General features: G+C 39.9%; 1 long non-coding RNA gene across 1 annotated transcript; it reads right to left on the bottom strand.

The window, feature by feature from the left end:
• Positions 1 to 4,156: 4,156 nt before the first annotated feature.
• LOC144370215 (uncharacterized) lies at positions 4,157 to 21,374 on the bottom strand. Its single transcript, XR_013430114.1, has 3 exons — positions 21,019 to 21,374; positions 19,293 to 19,495; positions 4,157 to 5,030 (listed from the first exon to the last, which is right to left on the bottom strand). It is a non-coding gene; the product is annotated as an uncharacterized LOC144370215 (long non-coding RNA).
• Positions 21,375 to 27,774: the final 6,400 nt, after the last annotated feature.

Below are 27,774 nucleotides of genomic sequence, written 5' to 3'. Positions count from 1 at the left end.
AGGAATGATATAATATTAATATTAAAGACCACAGGACATGTATTACATCAGTTTTGGAGGCTATGATATTAGTATCAAAAGCTACAGGGGAGCTATTAGTTTAACATGCTTTAGCATGGATGTCACTTAGTATTAAATTCTATTGCACAGCTACTTACTTGTTTTATATATTATAGTTTGCATCTATTAGTAATAAAGACCTCTGATATCATTTTTTGTTATAATATGAAATCCTATTAATATTAACGGCCACAGATCTGTTATTTAATCAGGTTTCCATGTTATAGTATGAATAACAAACCAGTAATAAAGGTCACAAGACAGCTATTATATTAAATTTAGAGGTCACAGTATGAATATTATGATATTAAAGTCTAGAGGACAGCTGTCATATTAGTTTTGGATGCTATACTATCAATATTAAAGGACACAAGGAAGTTATTACATTAGTTTTTCATGGTATATTATATCAGCACTAAAGGCCACAGAACAGTTATTACTTTAGTTTTAAAGAGCACAATATGTTTATCATATTACATATCATATTAAAGGGCCCAGGCAGCTACTATATTAAGTTTAGGAGCTACAGTATGGATATCATATTAGTATTAAAGTCCACAAGGTATCTATTATACTAGTTTTAAATCCAACACTATGGATATAATATGTGTCCTAAGGACACAGGACATATGTAATATTAATTGAAGATGCTATATTATGGATATAACATTAATATTTAAAGCCAGAAATCATCTATTATGTAATATATGCTATTATAGGGATATTATAGTAAGATTAAAAGACATAAATCATCTATTATGTTAGCTTGAGTTGCAGTAGCATGGATATCATATTGGTATTTAAAGCCACAGTGCCACTATTTTATTAGTATTAGATATACTGTAGCACAGATATCATATTAATATAAAAGCCACTGGGAAGCTATTATATCAATTTTGATGCTATACTATAAAAATTGTAATAGTTTTAAAGTTACAGGGCAGCTACTATATTACTTTTAGATGATAAATTAGCTATTATATCAGTTTCACAGGCTACAATACAAATATGTCAGTATTAAAGTGAACAGGTTAGATATTATATTGGCTTATAAATGTCATAGGGAAGCTACTAAATTAGTTCAATATGCTAAAATATTGACATTGCATTGATATGGAAGACCATAATTCAGCTATTGTATCAGCTTTAAATACTGTAGTATGAATACCTATTAGCATTAAAGGCAACAGGGCACTATTATTCTAGTTTTAGAAGCTTTGGTATGGATATTGTATGGCTATTGTAGATTACAGGCAGCCATTTCATCAGAATTAGATCAACAGTATAGATATTTTATTAATATTAAAGTTTTATATTCTGTTATAATTATTATATTACTATGAAATTCTACAACGCTGCTATATTATCAGTTTTTGGTGCTATAGTATGTATGCACTATCAGTATTAAAACATCACTTGAAGCTATTACTTTAATTTCAAAGGGCACAGATTTTATCTCAATATTAAAGGCTACCAGGCAGCTATTATGTCAGTTTTAGATGCTACAGTATGGATATTATGTTAATATTACAGGTCACAGAGCAGCTATTATATTAGTTTTTGGAAGGTATACTATGGACATCTTTAATATTAAACACAACAGGCACCTATTAGTCTTAGGTACTATAGCATGGATATTATTAGTATTAAAGACCACAGGAAAGCTGTTATAATATTTTCTAGGTACCACAGTGCATATCATATTACTCTTGAAGGCAAAAAGGAAGCTATTTTATTCATTTTAGAGTCTACAGTATGAATATAATATTAGAATAAAAGGCTACATGGAGATTATAATGATGCTACATATGGATTAAATTAGTATTAAAAGGCTACAGGACAGCTATTTTGTTAGTTTCAGAGGACAAAGTTTTGATATTATACTAAAGTCAAAGGCTACAGGGCAGCCATTATATTAGTATTAGATGCTCTGGTATGGCTATCATATGACATTTATAGCCCATAGGGCACATATTTTATTACTTTTAGATGCTATAATATGGATATTAGTAGTAAGGACCAAAATTCAGATATTATATTGTATTTATGTGCTATAATATGGACATTATAAAAGTATTAAAGACCACAAGGCAGCTGCTATAGTACTTTAGGATGCTATAGTATGTGTATTACATTAATATTAAAAACCAAAGTTAGATATTGTTACTTTTAGATTGCATATTATAGATATCATATGATCATGAAAAGACACAAAACAGCTCTTATATTAACTTTATGTGCTTCTCTGTGGAGATTTTACTATTACTGGAATTCACTGGGCTGATAGTATATTAGTCTTAGATGCTATAATCTGGATATTACATTATAATATCAATAGTATGAGTAAATATTAAAGGTCACAGGGAAGATATTATTATATTAGCATTAGATGCTACAATATGGATATCATGTTGGCATGAAGTTCACGGGACAGCTAATATATTAGTATAAAATACTATAGAATGGATATAACATCAGTATTAAAAGCTAGAGTAGAGCTATCATATTTATTTTACATAGTGTATTAGGATATTATATTAGTATTAAATTCCACAGGGAATCTATTACATTAGTTTGTCATGTTATAGTACTGATGTTAAATGTCACTTTCCTGCTTTTTTTTAGCTTTAGATTCTAGAATAAGGATATTACATTAGTATAAATTGCCACAGGGAAGCTATTTTATCAATTTTATAATAGTTGGATACCATGTATGTATTTAAAGTCACAAGGTAGCATTTATATCAATTAAATTTTATAGTATTGATTTTATACTAGTATTAAAGTCCACAGGGCAGTTATTATATCACTTTTTGATGCAATAGTATGGATAAATATTAATATTAAAGGCCAAAGGATTAGGGTTAGCACCCATGGATTCAATACCCAGAAATCACAAGGAGCTATGGGTGCCCAAACTCTTGTATGAGTCTAAATCTAGTTGAAATTCTAAGTAATTTTATTATAACTAGCTCATCATGAAGCTAATGACAACTAAAGGATCTATAGGGCTGAGGATGTAGCTCAGTGGTAGAAAGATTTCCTAGCATGCAGGAGTCCCTAGGACCAACCCCCAGAACCACAAAAGGAAAAAAAAAGAATTTGTATCTTATTTGTGTAATCAAATAGAAAATGAATAATCATTCCTCTTAAGGAAACTTGTTGGACTTAAAACACTTGAGACGCTCAAAATCAAAATACTCTCCTTATAGTGTATTGCATACCTAGACCATCATGAACAGTGGTGTCACATCATAAAGCATGTTCACATCAAAACAACAAAAAAGGCTTTATTGACTGTTGATAAGAAAAATGAACATAACCTAGCTGAGGAAATTATTAACACAACATTAGAATAACATTAGGATAAAATGTAATCATGGCATTCCCCACATGTAATAACTCTAAATACTAATAAATACATAATTTCAAAAGAAAGTCAAATTTCTGAAATCAAAAGCAAACTGATACTTTTTTTTAAGAGAGAGTGAGAGAGGAGAGAGAGTGAGACAGAGAGAGAGAGAGAATTTTTAATATTCATTTTTTAGTTCTTGGCAGACACAACATCTTTGTTGGAATGTGGTGCTGAGGATCGAACCCAGGCCGCACGCATGCCAGGCGAGCGCACTACCACTTGAGCCACATCCCCAGCCCAAACTAATACATTTTTAAATAAGATTTTGAACAGAGGCAAAACAAAGAGTTCTCTCACAAGAATTCCTGACAACATAAAGTATCATGCTCATTACAAGGCCCATCCCTTTGTATGCAAGGAATAAGAGAACTTTCTGCTGAATGTAGAACTTTAATAGGACATATGGAAATGCTTTCTAAATTTTAAAGAAGAAAAAATATCCTTTTTTAAAAAAAGCTTATTTTTAGTAAATGTATCTGAATTGCAAAAAAAAAGCAGCTACTGACTTGTCTCTTACATTTTGTAATGATTTGTATCTCAGAAAATTTCATCTATAGTGGTTTTAAATATCATGAAATATCAATAGTTGACACTAAAAATATCATCCCTCTTCTCTTTTAAAACTGATTTGAAATTTTCTTAGAATAATTTCATATGAATTTGGAAGAGACACTGTGGCATATGTATGTATGTGGAAATACATGACCTTTTTAAAAAATCTTTATTTTTAGTTGTAGTTGGACACAATACCTTTGTTTTATTTACTTATTTTTATGTGGTGCCCAGGATCAAACCCAGGGCCTCACACATGCTAGTCGAGTACTCTACTGCTAAGCCACAACCCCAGCCCCAATACATGATCTTTTTAAACCATATCTCTCATACTTGAGTCCTGTCAAAGACATCTGTGTGTGTGGTGCTGGGATGGACTCTATGGCCTCTCACATGCCAGGCAAGTGCTCTGCTACTGAGCTACACATCCTGTCTCCAAAGATAACTTAATAAGTGAAAAATAATTAAAATCATTTGATTATGAGCATTTTCAAACAATAAAATTCTCTCAAAAAAGCCAATTCTCTCAATCAAAAACAAAGTAAGCTAAAAGTAATTTTTAAAATATTCCTTATAAAAAAAATAGAAGTCCACAGAATTAAAAATTCTATAAAGGTCTAGAATGTGGCACAAAGGCAGAGCATTTGCCTGGCATGTTTCAGGCCCTGGGTTCAATCCTCAGCACCACATATAAATAAACAAAATAAATAAATAAAATAAAAAGATCCACAGACAACTAAAAAAATATTTTAAAAATTCTGAAGAAAACTGAAAGAATATTAATCAAAATTGAATTGGAAAAACCTACTGCACAGAACTGGAGACGTGGAGGCCATGGGGAATTATATTACAAAATAACTCTAAAATAAGAAAATGAATCAATTAGCATACAAAACCTTGGACTGGTACTTAGAGTTCCCCCACTGGATGGGATCCTGGGATCATCAGGGCTCAAGGCTGACTGTCATCTGCCCTTTAACAAATTCTGATTTTATTTCATGATCTATAGAGAAAATAAAAAGAGAGAAAGGTGACTTTTCTAAAGTTATTTTATGGTATATTGAATTCTGATACAGTCACGATAATTCATCCAATGCAGGATGTCAGTGTTTACACAACGGACATTATTTGTGCACCATGACAAATATACTGCCAATTAGCACAGCAGCCAGGGAGCTGCTCATCCTAGACTAGCAGAGACAGAGTCTGGAGGAGGTGGAGGGAATGTCAGGAGGAGGAGGGAGCCTGGAAGATGGGTGGGGTCTGGAGAAGAGGCAGGGTCTTAAAGAGGAGGATTGGGCTGCATTTATGGCTCCATGGTACAGGGCTTGCCTAGAATGTGTGGGGCAATGGGTTCAAACCTTAGCACCACATAAAAATACATAAACAAAATAAAGGCATTGTGTCCACGTGCAATAAAAAAAAAATTAAAAAGAGGAGGGTGAGGTCTGGAGGAGGGGCAGGACAGGAAGAAGGGAAAGATCTGGAGGAGAAACAGGGTCTGAAGGAGAGGTATAATGAGCCACAAGGGTGCAGGGCCTGGCAGATGGGTAAGACCTGAGGGAGGGACAGGCCCTAGAACATGAGTAGGATGTAGAGAGACAGGGTAGAAAGGAGGGAGAAGGTGGTTCAGGAGGACAGGCAGGGCCAAAAATTATGGGTGGGGTCTGGAGAAGAGGCGGGGTCTGGAGGGGGAGGCCTTAGCAAGAGGGACCTGGAGGGATGGTTTCTTACTAATTAAACTCTCCATCAAAAGAAAAATGTGTGGCAGTGGTAGCTCAGTGGTAGGGTGCTTGCCTAGCATGTGTGAGGCAGGGTTTGATCCTCAGCACCACACAAAAATAAATAAAATAAATGCATTGTGTCCTTCTACAATTAAAAAAATTGAACAAAACTAAGCAAAGATTAAAGAAAAAATGTGGTTCATTATTAAAAATACAGGGGATGTATTTTTAATAAATTCTGGCTTTGTTAGAAGTAATAACATTTAAACCTAAGCGGCTCAGAAGGCTGAGGCAGAAGGATCTTGAGTTCAAAACCAGTCTCGACAAAATCAAGGCATGAAGCAACTCAGTGAAACCCTATCTATAATACAAAATAGGGTTGCCCCACACCAGGCATCTCCCTCAGGCTGCTCTGAGGAGAATGGAACCCCGGGTGTCCCTAGAGACACAACCCACAAGGCTCCCCACACCATGAGTCTTCCTCAGACAACTCTGAAGAGAGGGGAACCCCGGGCGTCACTAGAGACGTTACCCAAGAGAGTCCCCACACTGGCGTCTCCTCCAGAGCGCTCTGAGGAGAAGGGAACCCCAGGCCTACTTAGAGACATGACCTGTGAGGGTCCCCAACCCTGGCATCTCCCTCAGGAAATCCTGGAAACCCTAGAAACATGCCACACGAGGGTCCCCAAGACAGGCATCCCCCTCAGGCTGCGCTGAGGACAAAGAAACCCTAGGCATTCCTAGAGCCATGACTCACAAAGCCTCTAAGCCAAGAGTCCACTGAGGCTGCTCTGAGGAGAAGATAGCTCCGGAAGTCCCTGGAGGCATGACCCACGAGGGTCCCCAACCTGGGTGTCTCTCTCAATCTGCTCTGAGAATGGAACTCTGCCCTCTCTGTGGAGTGACCCAACACTCCAGTGAACTGGGGCTATCCCTGGTTGGTCCTGAGTGGGAAGCCAGCTCTCCTCACGCTCAAGGAGGAAGCATTAAAGATGGCAGCGAGGCCCTGCCCCTTCTTGACCACGCCCCTTTAGCCAAGTGCACATGCTCCAGGAGGGAGCTGCTCATGGCTCAGAGGCGGGACCTCCGCAACTCCCTGGTGAATGTCAGTGCCTTCTTCCACTGAATAAAATCTATTCCCCCTGCTGTAACTAGGTCTGGCTGTGGCACCATGAGTAGCAGAATCTCAGGAGAGGAGAAATGGAGTCCAGGAAACCTCCTCCCTGCACTCCACCAGGCCAAGGGCTGCAGCAGTCTGAGACAGGTGGGCAGAGGCACAGAGGGAGGCTTCCACAGGGAGTCTAGACACTCACTCAGGCGCCCAATGGCAGAAACCTGAAAGCAAAGGCTTCTGGGACATGTAGTCTTTGAGACAGAGTGACTTAGCCAGGGTCTGCCCATTTTAGAATCAGGAATTTTAAGAAAAATCTGTTAATTCCCAGCCCAGGGTGACCACTGTAGGAGGGTAGAAGCACCTGAGCTCAGACCAAATTCCCAGTAGCCTTGGAGAGCATTCTAGGTCATTCAGTCTGTCCTGTCTGTCCAGCTCTCACCATAGATGCCTCAAGGAGCTGCAGGCTACACAGATTCAGGGTTCTCAGGGATTCTAGACAGTGTAGTCTGGTGCTCTGCCCACACCGTCTTTGCCCTTCAGGACCATGGAAGCTGTGTGCCATGTGCTGGCCCAGGCACCCTGGAGGTCCCTAGAAGTGGACTCTGGTGTTCTACCCATGCAGCCCTCACCACAGAAGCCAGAGGCTACAAGTAGCACATTTACCCTCATACCCCTAGGATTCTGGGTAGTGCAGTCTTGTATTCTACAATGCAGCCCAGCTGCAGAGGTCTCTGTGAGCTGAAGGATACTCAGGCACCCCTAGTGATTCTGAACAGTGTACTCTAGCATTCTGACCGTTCAACACTCACTCCAGAAGTCTATGGGGGCTTCAAGTAGCACATTCAACCTCATACACCCACCCAGAATTCTGGGCAGTGTAATCCACTCTTCTACAATGCAGCCCCCATCCCCTGCAGCAGTCTATAGAAATTGTAGGCTACACAGTCATTCAGGCATCCCTAGGGATTATGGACAGTTTAGTCTGGTGTTCTGCCAATGCAGCCATCACTGCAGTGAATACTGGGAGCTGCAAGCCCCCAAGGATCATGGGTATTATAGCCTGGTGCTATGTTCAACTATACAGTGACTACTTAGAGCTCACAGCCCTCAGGAATTCTGAGTATTGTAGTCATTTCTACTCAGTCAGCCCTGATCACAGAGGTCTCTGAGAGCTCTGGGACATTGATTATTCTGGAATGTGCAGTCCATCCTACCTAAGTGGACTTCACCATCAAAGCTCTTAGATCTGTGTAGCACAAGCCTGCCTAGACACCCCTGGAAGTCTGTGTAGTGCAATACAAAGCTTGATCCAGCAGTACTCAAAAGGTAGATGTCTGGGAGCTGCAGGCCCCCAGGGATTCTGGGTAGCATAGTCTTGCCTTCTGCCTCCATAGCCCTCACTGTGGAAGCCTCTGAGAGTTCCAGGCCACAAGGACATGGGTACCTCCAAGAATTCTAGGTAGTATAGTTCAGCTCCCTACCCTGCAGTCCTCACTATTGCAGATCCTGGGAACTGTGATCCCCCCTGAGGATTCTGGATAAGGTAGTCCAGTGTTTTGCCTACATGCCCCTACTGCAAGGGCCATGAGAACTAAAGACCACATGCTTGCCTTGGTCCTGAAGACCTCACTGTGGAAGCCTCCTGGAATTGCAGGCAGCACACTCACCAGTGTGTCCCCAGGAATTGTAGGTAGTGTAGTCTGACCTGCATAATGCACAGCTCTCACTTGGGAGGCCTGTGGGAGTTGCAGGCTGCATACTCACCTGGGCAACACACCTCACCAAGGATTCTGGATATTTTAGTTAAGCTCTCAGTCCAATAGTCCTCACAACAGAGGATCCTGAGAGCCGCTGGCACCGAGATTTGTGGATAATATAGTCCTATGTTTTTCCCACCTACTGCAGAAAATTCTGAAACTCAAATTCCCCCTTAGGATTGTGAGTAATGCAGTTCAATAGTTTGCCCACTCACCACAGAGGATTCTGGGAGCTGCAGTCCCTGAGGATTCTGGATAATGCAGTCTAGGGTTTGCCTGCACAGTCCTGCTGAGGATCACAGGAGCTGAAGACCCCATGCTTTCCCTGGTACCCTGGAGATTCTAGGTAGTGTGCTCTAACAATACAACTGTCACCACAGAAACCTCTGGGACTTACAGGGTCTAACCTGTAAAAAATGCCATAGTACAGTCATTTTGTCAGTGTTAAATATATTAATATGGATAAGTTATCAATATTAAAGGGAATAGGAAAGATATAATATCAGCTTTAAAATACTATCATCATTAAACACCACATAGGACAGCTCTTATATCAGTTTTAAAAGCTCTTATAGATAGCATATTAATATTATAGGCCACAAAGCAAATATTATGTCACTTTTAAGTGTTATAGAATGTATATTAGTATTAAAGGACACAGGGCAGCTGTGCTATCAGTTTCAGTTGCTATAGTAAGAATATTATATTAATATTAAAAGTCACAGGGAGGTAATTTATCAATTTTTGATGCTACATTAAAAGTATTAAAGCCACAGGACAGGGCTGAGGTTATAGCTCAGTGGTAGAGTGCTTGCCTAGCACATGTGAGGCACTGGGTTCGATCCTCAACACCACATAAAAATAAACAGATAAAATAAATGTATTGTGTCCATCTACAAAAGTAAATAAAAACAACTAACACAAAAATTTTTTTAAAGTCACAGGGCAGCTATAATATTGGGTTTATAGGTCACTATATGAATACTATACTAATATTAAAGACCAAGGGCAGCTACTATGTTAGTTATAAATATCATAGTATGAATAGTATATTAATATTTAAGGCCACATGAAAGATAGTATATTGCTTTTAGATGCTATATATGGATATCATATTATTATTAAAAGCCACAAGAGGGGCTGTGGTTGTGACTTGGTAGTAGAACACTTACCTATGTGAGGCACTGGGTTTGAACCTCAGCATCACATAAAAACACAAACAAATAAAATGAAGGCATTGGGTCCATCTATAACTGAAAAAAAATTTTTAAAGCCACAAGATATATTACATCAGTTTTTTAGATGTTATTTAATGAATATCATATGAGTACTAAGAGAACTGGGCACATATATTAGTTTCAGATGTTATAATATAGATATACTATTAATACTAAGAGCCACAGGGTAGCTATTATATTAGTTTTAGATGCTATAATATGAATATTATATTAATATTAAAGGCTACAGGGCTGTTATTATATTACTTTTAGGTTTATAGGATAGATATAATATTAACATTAAATTCCACATTTCAGCTAATATATCAGTTTTAGATGCCATAATATGGATATCATATTAGTTATAAAGTTCACAGAGGAGCTATTATATCAGTTACAATTCCATAGTATAGATGACATGTTAGTATTAAAAGGGCACAAGGCAGCTCTTATTTCAGTTTAACACTAATATTACATGCACACTATGGCATACCAAACTGATATGATCACTGCCTTTTGGCCTTTAATATTAATATCCATGCAGTGGCCTATAAAACTAATACAAAAGCTGCCCTGTGACCACATTATGATATTACATTATGATTAAAGACAACATGACAGCTACTATATTAGTTTTAGTTGCTGTACTATGGATATTATAGTAGTATTATTACAGTGGTCCACTTTATACTTTGAATATAGCCCTTTCTGCTCTGCCACTATAAGGTCCTTGCTTAGCATCTGGATGGCCATCTTAAATGACAGCTGCCATTTTAAGGAAAAAGTTTCACTTTCCCACGCAAGGCCCTTTCTGAGAAAGGCTCATCACTCCCCCATACCAACCCAAACCTTAACCTTTAATATTAGAATCCTCCGGGCTCTGATTCCTGTACCTGCTCTATAAAAATTCCCAGAATTCAAGCCTGTTTTGCCTCTCTTTCCTACAGAGAGATGGCATTGTCAGCTCTGACCAACAAACTCTGGGGTGTATCTCTGCCTGGTCTCCATCTTTCATTTCTCGATTACCCATCTCTTGTTCCTTGCTTTCCCTTCATCCACTGTAACTATCTTTTAATATAGTAGAATATTTTTATTGATTTTTTAAAAATAAATGACTAATATAGTAGAATATTGACATTGAAAGCAGTTGTCTTTTTTTTAAATTTTTTGGTTTCGTTTGTAGATGGATACAATACCTGTTATCTTATTTATTTTATGTGTTAGGAAAGTATTCTACCACGTGAGCCAAAACTACCACCTCCCCAACCAACTTATTTTTTAAAAGGACATATTTCTTGGGGCTGAGGTTGTGGCTCAATGGTAGAGCACTTGAGATAGATAGATAGATAGATTTCTTTATTTCTCTCTCTGCTCCTCCCTAATCTCTCCCCTACCTAATCTCAGGAGAAACAGGATTACCTTTCCCATTTAGGAAGATTTCTCTGTCCTTAAATACACATCCACCTTAGGAATTAAGACATAAAGATTTTGGGGATGGTACAAGAAGATCTCAGAAATTACTACCTCTGAAATTAACAAGTAAATTACAATTCCAGACAGAGGACACATGCAATGTAGCTTTTGAATAATCTCTTTAAAAGGCCTCTGTTCCTGATGGGCAGAATCATAGACTTTGGGACAGGAGTCCCCTGTGTTTATCCTTTGCTATCAAAGCAATAAACTTTCTTTTTCCTTTTTCTCAAAACTGTGCACTCATTATAGGATTGACATTAAGGATAAGAACTGACTTGTGGAAACAGTATTAAAGACCAGAGTGCAGGCTTATATTAGTTTTGGATACTATAGTATTGATATAATAATACCATTAAAGGTTATATGGTAGCTATTAAATTAATTCTAGATGCTATTTATGAATATTACATTAGCATAAAAAGTCAAAGGGCCACTATTATATTATTTCTAGGCAGTATTGTTTTAGTAAGCTTTTTTTGCCACTGTGTCTAAAATTTGTGACAAGAACAATTTTAGAGAATAAAAATTTTGATTTGGCACTCACAGTTTCCAAAGTCTCCATTCACAGAAAGTGGATTCATGTCTCTGGGCCTGAAGTGAGACAGAACACCATCACCTCACCCAAGGGTGTGGAGGAGGAGAGTGGGTCAGGACATGCCAAACAGGAAGGAGAAACCAGGGAAAAAATATATTCCCAAAGGAATGCCTCCAGTGCTCCTCCAACCACACTTTACCTACCTACAATTATTAAGTTTTCCTTATGGGTGAATTAACATGTTGATCAGTTTAAGGATGTCACTATCCAATCATTTCACCTGAAAACTTTCTTACATTTTCTCCCACATGAGTTTTCATATCTAAACCATAGTATTCTGACCCTGGCCCAGAAAAGCTCAGGTCCACTCACAATGCAAAATATTTGAGTCCATTTCCAAGAAACAATATATTCTCATATTCTCATTCTCTCCCTCCCTCCCCTCCCCCCTCCTCCTCCCTCCCTCCCCCCCTCTCTCTCCCTCTCCCTCTCTCTCCCTCTCTCTCCCTCTCTCTCCCTCTCTCTCCATTTATTACCAGGGGTCAAACCCAGGGCTTTGTGGATGCAAGGCAGATGCTTTGGCACTGAGCTACATCCCAGTCCAAGAGTCCATATATTCTTAACAGCATCCTCAAAAGTCCAAGTCCAAAGTCTCTTCTGAGATTCAAAGCAAATTCTCTGCAATGAGCTCCCATAAAAATCAAAAACAAGTTACATAAAAATCAACAAATAACAGCACAGGGTCTTTTAAAGAAGGGGTGGTGTCAAGGAGAGACAGATGAGGATGGTAGAAACATAAGGTTAAGAGAATAATTATATAAAATAAGCCCACTGTACTGACTCCCCACATGCTTTCTTTGCCGAAAAAGCAATCTGCCTGCAACACTGCCTAGACTGGAGGGACCAGATTTGTCACATTCCTGCTTCTTCCTGCCCTTAGGCACATATGTGGGGGGTCTGGGGTATATTAAAGGGCAAGACACACCCATCCCCACAGACATTCAACTCTGAGCTCCCTTCTCTTTGGAGAAGTCTATCTTCATTTCTTTCTTAAATAAAACTTGGTTGCTATGCTTACCTAAGCATTTCATGGGTGTTTAATCTTCAACATCAGGGAAACAAGGACCTGTTCTTGATCTCCAAGACTGGTATCAGTGGGACCAAACAAACACTAACACTCAATTGGGCACATAAAACCTATAGTTGCACAACCAGCATCTGAGGCACATGGCATAGTGATGTTCTCTCCAAAAGGGCTTGTGCAGCTCTGCCCTATGGCTTTGCTGGTTGCCACCCACAAGACTCTCTCAGCTTATACATCTGTTTGATTCCCACAGCTTTCCTTGGCAGGCTCTCCATGGTACTGGAATCTCTTAATCTTGGGGGTCTCCACTACAGTTTCAGCTGCCTTCTCACTTCATACATCACACTCTCAGAGGCTGCCCACAGCAACTAACCATTTTCCTGGCCTCCCAGGTTTTCCTTTGAAATCCCAGTGAAAGCCTCCATAACTCCCTAACTCCAATTTCCCCCAATAAAAAAAAAGAAGATAATAGAAAAAGCACCATGTGGTTGATGCCAAGTTCTTTTACCATCTCAACCAGTAGGCAAGATTTCTATGACTATGGCTGTAGTATCCTCTAAGTGCCTGGCATGGTGAAACAACTACCCAACCCTCTTGTTCAAGCAGGTGCACAAATGGTCTCAAAGAATTTTTACTTTTATAACCTTGGGCCAGAGATAGGTGAGATCTTTTCAATTCCTAAGATGCCCACAAGCCATCTTTTATATTGTCTCTGGGTAAAGTAATTTAGCATCTCTGCAGTGGTGGTAATGTCCTGAACAATAACAACTTCCTTCATCCCAGGTTTACATTTCTCTGGGCAAACTGGAAATTGGACCAGAATCCCTCATTAAGCTCCACCTGCAACTTACTAAACCTTTCCCAGCTTTATCTCTAAATATTTCAAACTTTCTCCCCCAACAAACCATCTGTAAAGACTACTGAATCATATAGATTATTCATAGCAAAAACCCACTCACTGATTTAGTCAGCTTTTTCACCACTGTGACCAAAAGATCTGACAAGAAAACATTTAAAAAGGAAAAGCTTATTTGCTGTTCATGGTTTCAGAGGTCTCACTCCAAAGACACACAACTCAATTGCTCATTTAAAAAAAAAATTTAGTAATCAATGGACTTTTATTTATTTATATGCAGTGCTGAGAATTGAGCCCAGTGCCTCACACATGCTAGGCAAGCACTCTACCACTGAGCTCTTGGTCCAAATTGAAGCAGAACATCATTGCCAAAACTGTAGAGAAGAAAAGCTGGCAAACAATAAGGGGGGGGGGGAGCATGAGCGCTCTTCTCCCCAGGGACAAAATATTAACCTCAAAGGACTGCCACCATTTACCCACCTTGTCCAGTTACCACCCAGTTAATCCCTATCAGTGGATAATTAGATTAATGCTTTCATTAAGTTGGTGCACTGATGTAGGTTAATGCTCTCAGGATCCAGTCATTACACATTTAAATTTCATCTCATTGACTCACATGAGTTTTTTAAAGGATAACTCATATCTAAACCACAATAGCTATGGATACCATAAAAACATGAAAGGACACAGGGCAGCTATTATATTAGCCTTAGGTGCTACACTATGGATATCATATTAGTATTAAAGATCACAGGGAGATTCTATTTTGCCTTAGATGTTATAGTATGTATATTATATTTGGATTAGAGACCACAGGGTAGCTATTATATTAGTTTTTGATGTCATGTTATGAATATTATTTTAGTATTAGAGGCCATGATGTGGACATTATATGTTTGCTCCTCATGCTTCCCACCATCCCCTCACCGGCTGCCAGAGTTGCCAGAAGCTTCTGAGCCGTCTCTCTGAGGCTGCTCTGAGGAAAAGGGAATCACAAGTGTCCCTCCAGACATGACCCATGAGGGTCCCCATGCTACGCATCTCCTCAGGCTGCTCTGAGCAGAAAACCCCAGGCTTCTCTAAAAATATAACCCATGAGGGTCCCCAAGCCAGGCATCTCCCCCAGGCTACTCAGAGGAGAAGGAAACCCCAGGCATCCAAAGAGACATAAACCATGAGGGTCCACACACCAGGCATCTCCCTCAAGCCACTCTGAGAGGAAGAAAACCCAGGGCCTACATAGAGTTGCGACCCACAAGGCTCCCCACATCTGGCGTCTTCCTCAGGCCAATGTGAGGAGAAGGGAGCCCCAGGCATCCCTAAAACAAGACTCACAAAAGTCCCTAAGCCAAGACCCCAACCTGGGTCTCTCTCAATCTGCTCTGAGAAGGGAGCTCTGCCCCTCCGTGTAGAGTGACCCAACAATCCCAGGAATGGGGCTCTCCCGGGTTGGTCCTGAGGGAGAAGCAGGCTCCTCACTTTCAAAAAGGCGGCATTAAAGATGGCGGCGAGGCCCCACCCCTGATTGACCATGCACAGCAACCCTTTGGCCAAGCACAGCAACCCTGGCAACCGCCCCAGGCAGCTCTGAGAAGAAGGGAACCCAGGGCTACTTAGAGATGTGACCCAAGAGGCTCCCCAGGCCTGGCATATCCCTCAGGCTGCAGTAAGGATGAGGCTGCCCCACAGTGTCCCTAGAATGTGACCCACGAGGGTCTCCAAACCAGGCTTCTCCCTCAGGCTGCTCTGAGGAGAATGGAACCCCAGGCATCCCTAGAGACACGACTCACGAAAGTCCCTCAGTCAAGAGTCCACTGAGACTGCTCTGAGGAGAAGGGAGTTCCGAGGGTCCCTGGAGGCATGACCCATGAGAGTCCCCAACCTGGGTGTCTCTCTCAATCTGCTCTGAGAAGGGAGCTCTGCCCCTTCCTGTGGAGTGACCCAACACTCCCAGGACTGGGGCTCTCCTGGATTGGTCCTGAGGGGGAAGCCAGCTCCTCACTCTCCAGGAGGCGGCCTTAAAGATGGTGCTGAGGCCCCGCCCCTGGTTGGCCACGCCCCCTTCAGCCATGCACAGGAACTCTGGCGCCCAGCAACCCTGGCATTTGCCACAGGCCGCTCTGAGGAGAAGGGAACCCCCAGCCTAATTAGAGACATGACCCACGAGGCTCCCCAGGCCTGGCATCTCCCTCAGGCTGCTGTAAGGATGAGGGAGCCCCCCAGTGTCCCTAGAATGTGACCCAAAATGGTCCCCACACCAGGCATCTACCTCAGGCTTCTCTGAGAACAGAATCCTGGGAATCCCTAAAGACATGACCCAAGAGGGTGCCCGCACAAGGCATCTCCCTCAGGCCACTCTGAGTTGAAGGGAGCCCCAGGCACCCCTAGAGATGTGGCCGACGAGGGTCCCCACACCAAGTGTCTCTCTCAAGCTGCTGAGGAGAAGGAAACCCCAGGCATCCCTAGAGACACAACTCACGAAAGTCCCTAAGCCAAGAATCAACACTGAGGCTGCTCTGAGGAGAAGGGAGCTCCGTGAGTCCCTGGAGGCATGACCCACGAGCGTCCACAACCTGGGTCTCTCTCAATCTGCTCTGAGAAGGGAGCTCTGCCACTCGCTGTGGAGTGACCCAACACTCCGAGGACTGGAGCTCTCCCGGGTTGGTCCTGAGGGGGAAGTCAGCTCCTCACTCTCAAGAGGAAGCATTAAAGATGGTGGCAAGGCCCTGCCCCTTCTTGACCACGCCCCTTTGGCCATGTGCTGTGCAGGGGCTCCTCCCAGCTCAAAGGCGGGGCCTCTCCTGGCTCCCTGGTGAATGTCAGCACCTTCTTCCACCCTCAGCAGTTAATGAATAAAATATGTTCCCACTGCTCTATCTAGCTGTGGACCTGAGGAGTGGAATCTCAGAAGAGGAAAAATGGACTCCAGGAGAACCCCTCACTGCACTCCACCAGGCCAAGGGCTGCAGCAGCCTGAGACAGGCGGGCAGAGGCACAGAGGGAGGCAGCTACAGGGAGTCTAGACCCTCAGCCCAAGGGCAGAAGCCAGAAACAGACCACCTCAGAGGCTTCGAGGACATGTAGTCTTTGAGACAGTGTGACTTAGCCAGGGACTGCTCCAATTCAGAATCAGGGGTTTTAAGAAAATCTGTTAATTCCCAGCCCAAGGTGATCACTGTGGGAGGGTATAAGAACCTGAGCTCAGACCAAATTCCCAGTAGCCTATGAGAGCATTCTAGATCATTGAGTCTGTCCTGCCTATCCAGCTATCACCATGGATGCCTCTGGGAGCTGCAGGATAAACAGATTCAGGGTTCTCAGGGTTTCTGGACAGTGTAGTCTGGTGCTCTGCTCACACAGTCTTTGCCCTTCAGGACCATGGAAGCTGTGTTGTGCCATGTGTTGGCCCAGACACCCTGGAGAACCCTGGCAGTGGACTCTGGTGTTCTACCCATGCAGCCCTCACCCCAAAAGCCTAGACGTTACAGTAGCACATTTACCCTCATACCCTCAGGATTCTGGGTAGTGCAATCTTGTATTCTACAATGCAGCCAAGCTGCAGAGGTCTCTGTGGGCTGCAGGCTACTCAGGCATCCCTAGTGATTCTGAACAGTGTAGTCGCATTCTGGCCATTCAGCCCTCACTCCAGAAGCCTATGGGGGCTTCAAGTAGCACATTCACCCTCATACACTCACACAAAATTCTGGGCAGTGTAATCCAGTCTCTATAATGCAGCCCCCACTCCATACAGAGGTCTCTAGAAATCGCAGGCCACACAGTCACTCAGGCATCCATAGGTATTTTGGACAGTGTAGTCTGGTGTTCTGCCAATGCAACCATCACTACAGTAGATTCTGGGAGCTGCAAGCCCCCAAGGATCATGGATATTATAGCCTGGTACTATGTTCAACTCTACTTAGAGCTCAGAGCCCCCAGGAATTCTGAGTATTGTAGTCAGTTCTACTCAGTCAGCCCTGACCACAGAGGTCTCTGAGAGCTGTGGGCCATTGATTATTCTGGGTTGTGCAGTCCATCCTACCTAAGTGGACTTCACCATCAAAGCTCTGGGATCTGTGTAGCACAAGCCTGCCTAGACACCCCTGGGAGTCTGTGTAGTGCAATACAAAGCTTTCCCCAGCAGTATTCAAAAGGTAGGTGTCTGGGAGCTGCAGGCCTCCAGAGATTCTGGGTAGCATAGTCCTGTCTTCTGCCTCCATAGCCCTCACTGTGGAAGCCTCTGAGAATTCCAGGCCACATGGACACGGGCACCTCCAAGAATTCTAGGTAGTGTAGTCCAGCTCCCTACCCTGTAGCCCTCACTATTGCAGATACTGAAACTGTGATTCCCCCCTGAGGATTCTGGATAAGGTACTCCATTGTTTTGCCTAATGTCCCTACTGCAAGGGCTATGAGAACTGAAGGCCACATGCTTGCCTTGGTACTAAAGACCTCACTGTGGAAGCCTTCTGGAATTGCAGGAAACACATTCACTAGTCTGTCCCCAGGAATCATAGGTATTGTAGTCTGACCTGCATAATTCACAGATCTCACTTGGGAGGCCTCTGGGAGTTACAGACTGCATACTCACCTGGGCAACACACCCCAACAAAGATTCTGGATACTGTAGTTAAGCTCTCAGTCCAACAGTCCTCACAACAAAGGATCCTGACAGCTGCTGGCACTGAGATTTGTGGGTAATATAGTCCTGTGTTTTTCCTACTCACTGCAGAAAATTCTGAAACTAAAATTCCCCCTTAGGATTGTCGGTAATGCAGTTCCATGGTTTGCACACTCACCACAGAGGATGCTGGGAGCTGCAGTCCCTCATGGTTCTAGATAATGAAGTCTAGGGTTTGCCTGCACAGTCCTGCTGAGGATCACAGAAGGTGAAGACCCCATGATTTCCCTGATACCCTAGATATTCTAGGTAGTGTGCTCTAACAATACAACTGTCACCACAGAAACCTCTGGGACTTAAAGGGTTACAGGGTATGTAGGCATCCCCAGAGACTCTGAGCATTGAAGTCTGGCATTCTGCCCTTATAATTCTCACCCCAGAAGCTGCTGGGCAGAGCAGCCACCCAAAAGTAACTGGTAGTATAGTTTAATTTTTGTCAGTACAGCCCTCTCTGCAGAGGTCTCTGCAAGTTGCAGGTCCCCAAGAATTACGGGTAGCACAGTCTGTCATTTGACCTCACTGCAGAAGGCTCTGGTAACTGCAATGAGGATTCTGCAGGTACCCAGGATTCAGGTAGTACAATCCATCATAATCTTTGCATCTCTCACCCTAGAGACTCCTGAGAGCTTCTTACTGCATTTTCATGAGCCCTTACCCTCAGGCCCCAATGAGACTCCAGGCACTGGGCCCTCCCTGCACCATCTTGAGTGGGCATTTGTGTCCTCAGACACTCAAGCCACACAAAATACATTGACATACCATGATAATGAGCAGCCAAAGCCTCAGTAAGAAATACTGTTGTAAAATAAGTTCTGCTAAAATATTACCTGAGAAAGTAAAGAACATGGCAGAACCTCCTTCTCAGCATATCAGGCAGTACACAAGAAGCTTCTTCCTCATGTTTTCCTCACATGGACTTCAGTCATCCTGAATCCACAGTGGAGTCTCCATGGGTAGGTGTCAGGGAGAAGGAAGCTTTGGTCCTCACCATAGATGTATCCACCAGGCATCCCCAGTCCATGGTATCTTTCTAGGTGTGTTCCCAGGATAAAAAAATTTTAAAAAAAAATTTAAAAAAGCATTCTGTTCTACACCTTAGATAAAGCCCCTAGGAGTCCCTAGATGTGGCGTCTCTTATATGGGTCCCCAGGAGAAGGAAGTTTGATTAGGGCACAGAACACAGCCCCCAAAAGCAGTTGATCAGAGAAGGTTGTTCTGAGTGTCCCCGCTGGCCACTGTGGGCAGTGCAGGATGCTGGGTGCTAGGTGTTCACTGTTCAGAGCTACACCCCCTTGTGCTAGGCACAGTGAAGCTTTGAAATTCATAGTTCTGACTATTCCAGGTCATGATTTTTGAAATCAAAAAGAAATAGAGCCCAGCATCCTATGTCTTGATCAGAATGGATGGAGAGAGCAAGCAGCAAAGTACATGACCCATAGACAAAATTTCATTGATTTCCTATATTTCAGCCATAATGTAGGGGATACAGTGAAATTTATAAACTGGAATAAGAAACATTTTAAAGCATTAATATTTAAAATAGAGACCCCAAATTTGAAGTACTTACATGTAAGTTTTAAAGTACAACCCTACTTTCAGAAAATCTTGAAATGTTTATAAAGATATCAAATGAAATATAAATAAATGGAGACATAGACTTTGCTCAGGTCTCAATAATATAATTAAGATGAAATTATCTCAAACCTGATCTGAAGATTCAGTGCATTCCAGAAATTCCCAAGAAGCTGTTTATGAACCTAGACTAGACAGCACTGACCGCAAAAGAACACACTTCAAGAAGCCACACATAAGGATGCGAGAACCTAACAAAATACTCCCTAGACTTGAATTTAAAATGGGAAACTGTAAAACTCCAGAAAATGTGCATGACCACATGTTTCATGATAAGGTTTTATATGTAGCCCCCGCAAAAAAATCCATAAAAGCTGGGGATGTGGCTCAGTATTTAAGCTCCTCTGGGTTCAATACCAGCTACCAAGCAAACAAACAATAACAACAAGAAATCCATGAAAGGAAACCTGATGTGGACTGTAGTAAATTTCTCTGTAAAAAAAAAAATCATATAAAGAAAATGAAAAAACAAGTCAAACACTGGGGGATATTTGGAAGATATATCTCTAAAACAAACTTGTGTAAAAAAATATAGTGAGATATTCAACAATAAGACAACATAATTGGTAAAGACATGAACAGACAACTCACAAGAAATATATGACATGGCAAAGAAGCATAGAAATGATTCTTAGTATCACCTGTCATGAGGAAAGCACAAACTAAGACCCCAAGGTGCACTGCACGCCTACCGAGCTGCTACGGTCTTTACTAAGTGTACTATCAACCATGAGGATGATGAGCAGCCACAGGCACTCATGCATTGCTGTAAGAGCACACAACAGTTCAACACTATCAAAAAAACTAGGCATTTCCCTAAAGTTAGACATGGTGTCACCACACAATCCTAAAAATAGAGAAAACTTCCTCAAAAATGTATATCTAGGGCTGGGGACGTGGCTCAAGCGGTAGCGCGCTCACCTGGCATACGTGCAGCCTGGGTTCGATCCTCAGCACCACATACAAAGATGTTGTGTTCGCCAAAAAGAAAAAAATAAATATTAAAAAATTATCTAGCTCTCTCTCTCTCTCTCTCTCTCTCTCTCTCTCTCTCTCTCTCTCTCTTTAAAAAAATGTATATCTAGATAACAGCATGCAATTACATATCGTAGTTCTATACACAATGCCCCAATAGCTTAAGCAATCAGGATGTGCTTCAATGGGTAAACAAACAGCATAACTGCTATGAATCTATGCCATGGAGGCCCTTGTATCTCTGAGCTCCCCCAGGTGTCTACTCTGGTCTGGAACCTGGACTGCCCTGACCTTTGCATACCTCACAGAGGGAAAAGTGAATACTGAATAGAAAAACCTGTATATGCAGCTGATTAACTCAGGCTCAGTATGCAGTTGCTGCCTATGGAAAGAGATTTCAAAGTGGTAAACTCAGAAAAATGCAAGCACAACAACCCAGGCCTGCATCTTTGTCCATCCATAGGAGCTTCCAGGGATACAACGGACAAACATGAAGGCAACTCCAGGATCCCCAAAGAACCACATCTAGGGGAGAACCTGGAGGTGACTGCCATTAGGGTCCCTATGACCCACCTCTGATTAGCTTAGAGGACATTATGATACAGCTTCATACCCCCATCCCAACTTTTAATTTTATCTCTTTTCCACAGGTAGCAAATGCATCCTGAGCTTGGATTCTGTTGATTGATTAGCTTGTTTAGTGTTGTAGAGAGAGCTGTGCCACTACCTAGTCCTGATGCACAACCTCTGAAATTCACTGTTCTGATTATTCAACATATGTTTGCATATTTTAGCTAAAAGAGAGCCCATCATCCCATGTTTTGATCTAAAAGGATGGTGCTATGGTTTGAATATTTTCCACCCATATTTTATGTCCCCAAAGCCCTGGATCCCAGAAAGTCCAGGGCTGAACAAACCACCCCTCATATTCTCTTTCAGCTCCCCTCTTGCCATCCACACCTTGGAACAGCCAAAATATCTCTTTTAATCTCAGCAGGGAGAGTCCCTCAGGAATGTACAAAAGATGATACTCCACTTGGTCATGGTGTCTCACCTATGCCCACTGGGCCCAGCTGGCCCTTTGAGGGAGTGAGCATAGAACAAGCTTGGAGTAATCCAAAACAAAGTCAGATAGGTGGAAGGGAAGGGGGGCTGGTGGTCAGTATACTGAGAGTAGACACCTTTCCCCATAGGGGCTGAGCACAGAAAATAAGGAGGGGCTTCCTGCCTCCATCCAGATGACCTCTGGATACTGCGCAGGTACCCCTTCCCAGGAGGTCCTGTCCTAGTCAAGGGTCAGCTGCAGGGTGGTGCCTGATTCTAATCCCAGCAGCTTAGGAGGCTGAGATTGCAAGTTCAAAGTCAGCCTCAGCAATTTAGCAAGGCCCTGAGCAACTCAGTGAGATCCTGTCTCTAAATAAAATATTTTAAAAGGCTGAGGATGTGACTCAGTGGTTAAGTACCTCTGGGTTCAATTTCTGGCACAAAAAAGAAAGAAAAATTAAATCTTTGAGCCTGAAACTGGGGTGGTTTTGCCAATTCCTGAGATGCACTCAAGTCTTCTTTCCTATTGTCTCTGGGCAAAGTATTTAGCAACTCTTTAGTGGTCATGATGTTTTAACAATCACACCTTCCTAAGCTCCAGTTTGACTCACACATTTAATTTGACTCTGAACAAATTAAAAGGTGTTCTTTTTTTTAAGATGGACACAATATCTTTTTTTTATTTTATTATCTTATGTGGTGCTGAGAATCAAACCCAGTGCCTCACATGTGCAAGGCAAATGCTCTACCACTGAGGTATAAATCCAGCTCCTACAAATATCATATTACTATTAAAGGCCATGTGGCAGCTACTACATTTGTAATAGATGCAAAATATGGTTATAACATTAGTATTAAAGGCTATAGGACATATATTATATATATTAATATGGTATAGTATGAGTACTTCATTTATATTAAAGACCACAGGGCATCTATCATATGAGTTTTAGAATCTATAATATCGACAGTATATTAAGGACAAAATAGCTATTAAATTTGTTTTACATGCTATAGTATGGATATCACATTATTATTAATATTAATATTTTTAGGTTTTGATGCACAGTAATATTAAAGGCCATGGTATAGCTATTATATTAGCTGTAGATGCTATAGTATGGGTATTATAATAGTATTAAAGACCAAAGGGATGCAATTGCTTTAGCTTTAGATTATATAATGTGAATAATATATTAATTTTAATAAAAATGGACTGCCAGTATATTAGTTTTGAATGCCATAGTATGATATCATATTAGCATCAAAGGCCACAGAATAGATATTACTTTCAGATCATTAGTATGAATATCATACAAATATTAAAAGTGACAGTGCAGCTATTAAATCAATTTCAGAAGGCATACTATGAATATAATAATAGTATTAGAGGCTAGAAGGCACCTATTGTTTTAGTAAGGATTCTACACTAGGGATATCATATTAGCATAAAACACCACTGTGTAGTTTTTTAAATTATTTTCAGATGCTACAATACGGATATTATATTCGTATTAAAGGCAATAAGACAGCTCTTGTATCAGTTTTAGATGTCACATGTATATCACGATAGAATTAAAAGACACAGGGCTGCTATTATATCAGTTTTCAATACAATGCTATGGTTACATTAATACAAAAGGCCACAGAGAAGCTATAATATTCATTTTCAATACTATAGTATAGATATAATAATAGTATTAAATACCATTATGCAGCTATTATATTTATTCATTTATTTATTTATTTATTTGTCAGGGATTGAACTCAGGGGCAATTGACCTCTGAGCAACATCATCAGCCCTATTTTTTAGTTTGTTTAGAAACAAGGTCTCACTGAGTTGCTTAAAGACTCACAGTGGCTGAGGCTGGCTTTGAACTCACAATTCTCCTGTCTCAGCCTCCCAAACCACTGGGATTACAGGCATGTGCCACTGCGCCTGGCTTATAATGTTTTTAAATGCTTTAGTAAGAATGTCATATTAGCTATGAAATGCACATTGCAGATATTATATCAGCTTTGGACACTATATTATGGATATCATATTAATATTAAAGGCAGCTATCAATTTTAGATGCTGTAATAAGAATGTCATATTACTAATAAAGCCACAGGGAAGCTACTCTATCAGTTTTTAATGATCTAACATGAATATAATATCAGTATTAAAGACCACATGATAGCTATTATATCACTTTTAGATGTAATTGTAAGAATATTACATTAGATTTAAAAGCTACAGAGATGTTATACTACATTTAGATGCTATGGTAAAAATATAGGAATTAAAGGTCATAAGAGAACAATTGTATTAGTTTAGATGCTATAAAATGAATATCATAACAGTACAAAGGTAAGAGGACTTTTTTTGATCATTAACAGATGCTATGATATGGATATCATATTAGTACTAAAGGCCATAGGGTAGGAATTATATTCATATAATTGCTATAACTGAATATTATGTAATATTAAAAGGCCACAGGAGAATTATTATTTTACTATTAGGGGTCACAGTTTTGATACTGAATTAGTATTAAAGGCCATAGGGCATCTCTTATATTAGCATTAGATGCTATTGAATGGATATTAATATGAACAGCCACAAAGAGCTATAGTATTCCATTAACAGGCCACAGTATGGATAAAATATAAAAGGCAAATGCACAGGATGCACAGGGATGCTCTTTCAGTACTTTGAGATGTTGTAGTATACATATTACATTAATATTAAAGCTCTAAAGTTCAGTTATTATATTAGTTTTATATGCTATGCAATGACTAGCCTATTAGTAAAAGGAATTATATTAGTTTAGGTACTATACTTTGGATAACAGATTACTATTTTTTTAGAGAGAGAGAGAGAGAGAGAGAGAGAGAGAGAGAGAGAGAGAGAGGAGAGAATTTTTTAATATTTATTTTTCAGTTTTCAGTGGACACAACATCATTATTTTATTTTATGTGGTGCTGAGAATCAAGCCCAGCACCCTGTGCATGCCAGGTCAGTGCATTACTGCTTGAGCCACATCCCAGCCCAACAGATTACTATTAAATGCCAGAGGTCAGCTATTATGTTAACTTTATATGCTATCATATGGATATGCTATATCATAAGGTTTATTGCTATCATATGGATATTTTACTTAAAATGACAAGAGGGCTATTTATTAGTTTTAGAGGGCATAATATGGGTAAAATATTAATGTTAACTGCCACAATCTGGCTATTATATTGGTTTTAGGAGATATAGTTTGGGTATCATATTACCTATAAGGGCCACAGGGCTAATATTTTAACAGTTTTGGATGCTATTATGGGTATCATATAAATATTAAGGCCAAAGAGCAACTATTATATCAAGTTAAGATGCTATAATAAGGATGTCTATTGATATTAAAGGATACAGAGCAGCTATTATATCAATTTTAGATGCAATAGTATGTATTACGTTAGCTGTAAGGGCCACAGGGAAGATATTATATTAGCTTGAAATGCTCTAATATGGATATTACTGTATTCTAAATGTCTATAGGGAGGCTATAATGTTAGTTTTGGATGTTATGGAATGAATATTATATTAACATTAAATGTCACAGGGAAACTATTATATGTCAGTTTTAGATGTTACACTCTTAATATCATATTAGTATTAAAGGCATCAAGGCAACTATTGTATTTATTTTAGACCTATGACATGTATGTTATTATTTCAGTCATCTTTTTCGCTGCTTTGACCAAAGGACCTGACAAGAACAATTTTAAAGGAGGAAAAGTTCATTTAGGGGCTCACAGTTTAAGAGATCTCAGCCAATAGATGGCCAACTATATTCCTTGGGGCTTAAGGTGGGGCAGAAGAGTGTGATGAAGGAAAGTGGTGATCAGGAAGCAATGAACCTAAGCTCAGCTCACCAAATATGTACCCCAAAGGCACAGCCTCAATGACCCACCTCCTCCAGCTACACACTATCCGTCTGCAGTTTCCACTCAGTTAATTCCTGTCAGAGGATTACTAATTTGGGTTAAGGCTCTCATAACCCATCATTTCACCTTTAAACTTCCTTACATTGTCTCACACATGAGCATATCCAAACCGATTATATGGTATTAAGGCCACAGTGTATCTATTATTTTAAATGCTGCAGTATGGATATTATATTAATATTAAAGGCCACAGGTAGCTAATATATTTCATTAGCTTTGGATACTATAGGATGGATTTCATAGAAATATCAAAGGCCACAGGACAACTATTGCATCAGTTTCAGATGTTCCAATATGAATATCATATTAGAATTAAACACTCCAGATCAATAATTATGTACTATTAGATACTCAAGTATGGATATCATGTTAGCATTAAAGTCAACATGGCAGTATATTGATTTTAATACTATCCTATAAATATCATATTAGTTTAAAGGCCACAAAGCTGATATTATATTAGTTTAAGGTGATACAGTATCATATTAATACTATAGGACCTATTTACCAGTTTTATATTAAGCACATATTTATGACATATTTTTATTTATCAGTTTTAGATTTATAATATGGATATTAAATAAATATTAAATTTCATAAGAAACTTATTAAATTGGCTTCACAGGTTATAGGAATGATGTAACATTAATATTAAAGGCCACAGGACATCTATTACATCAGTTTTAGAGGTTATAATATTAGTATGAAAAGCTACAGGGGAGCTATTAGTTTAACATGCTTTAGCATGGATGTCACTTAGTATTAAATTCTATTGCACAGCTCCTTACATGTTTTAGATATTATAGTTTGCATCCATTAGTAATAAAGACCTCCGATATCATTTTTTGCTATAATATGGAAATCATATTAATATTAAAGGTCACAGAACAGTTATTTAATCAGTTTTCCATGTTATAGTATGAATAACAAACCAGTAATGAAGGCCACAAGACAGGTATTGTATTAAATTTAGAGGTCACAGTATGAATATTATGATATTAAAGTCTAGAGGGCAGCTATCATATTAGTTTTGGATGTTATACTATCAATATTAAAGGACACAAGGAAGTTATTACATTAGTTTTTCATAGTATATTATATTAGCACTAAAGGCCATAGAGCAGTTATTACTTTAGGTTTAAAGAGCAAAATATGTTTATCATATTACATATCATATTAAAGGGACCAGGCAGCTACTATATTAAGTTTAGGAGCTAAAGTATGGATAGCATAGTATTAAAGTCCACAACGTATCTATTATACTAGTTTTAAATCCAACAGTATGGATATAATATTTGTCCTAAGGACACAGGACATATGTAATATTAATTTAAGATGCTATATTATAGATATAATATTAATATTTAAAACCAGAAATCATCTATTATGTAATATATGCTATTATATGGATATTATAGTAAGATTAAAAGACATAAATCATCTATTATGTTAGCTTGAGTTGCAGTAGCATAGATATCATATTAGTATTTAAAGCTACAGTGCCACTATTTTATTAGTATTGGATATACTGTAGCACAGATATCATATGAATATAAAAGCCACTGGGAAGCTATTATATTAATTTTGATGCTATACTATAAAAATTGTAATAGTTTTAAAATTACAGGGCAGCTACTATATTACTTTTAGATGATAAATTAGCTATTATATCAGTT

Source organism: Ictidomys tridecemlineatus, chromosome 13 (genome assembly GCF_052094955.1).
Source record: "Ictidomys tridecemlineatus isolate mIctTri1 chromosome 13, mIctTri1.hap1, whole genome shotgun sequence".
In the NCBI taxonomy this organism is placed as follows: domain Eukaryota; kingdom Metazoa; phylum Chordata; class Mammalia; order Rodentia; family Sciuridae; genus Ictidomys; species Ictidomys tridecemlineatus.
The sequence above is the reverse complement of the archived record's forward strand: the minus strand, read 5'-3'. Positions and strand labels throughout refer to the sequence as shown.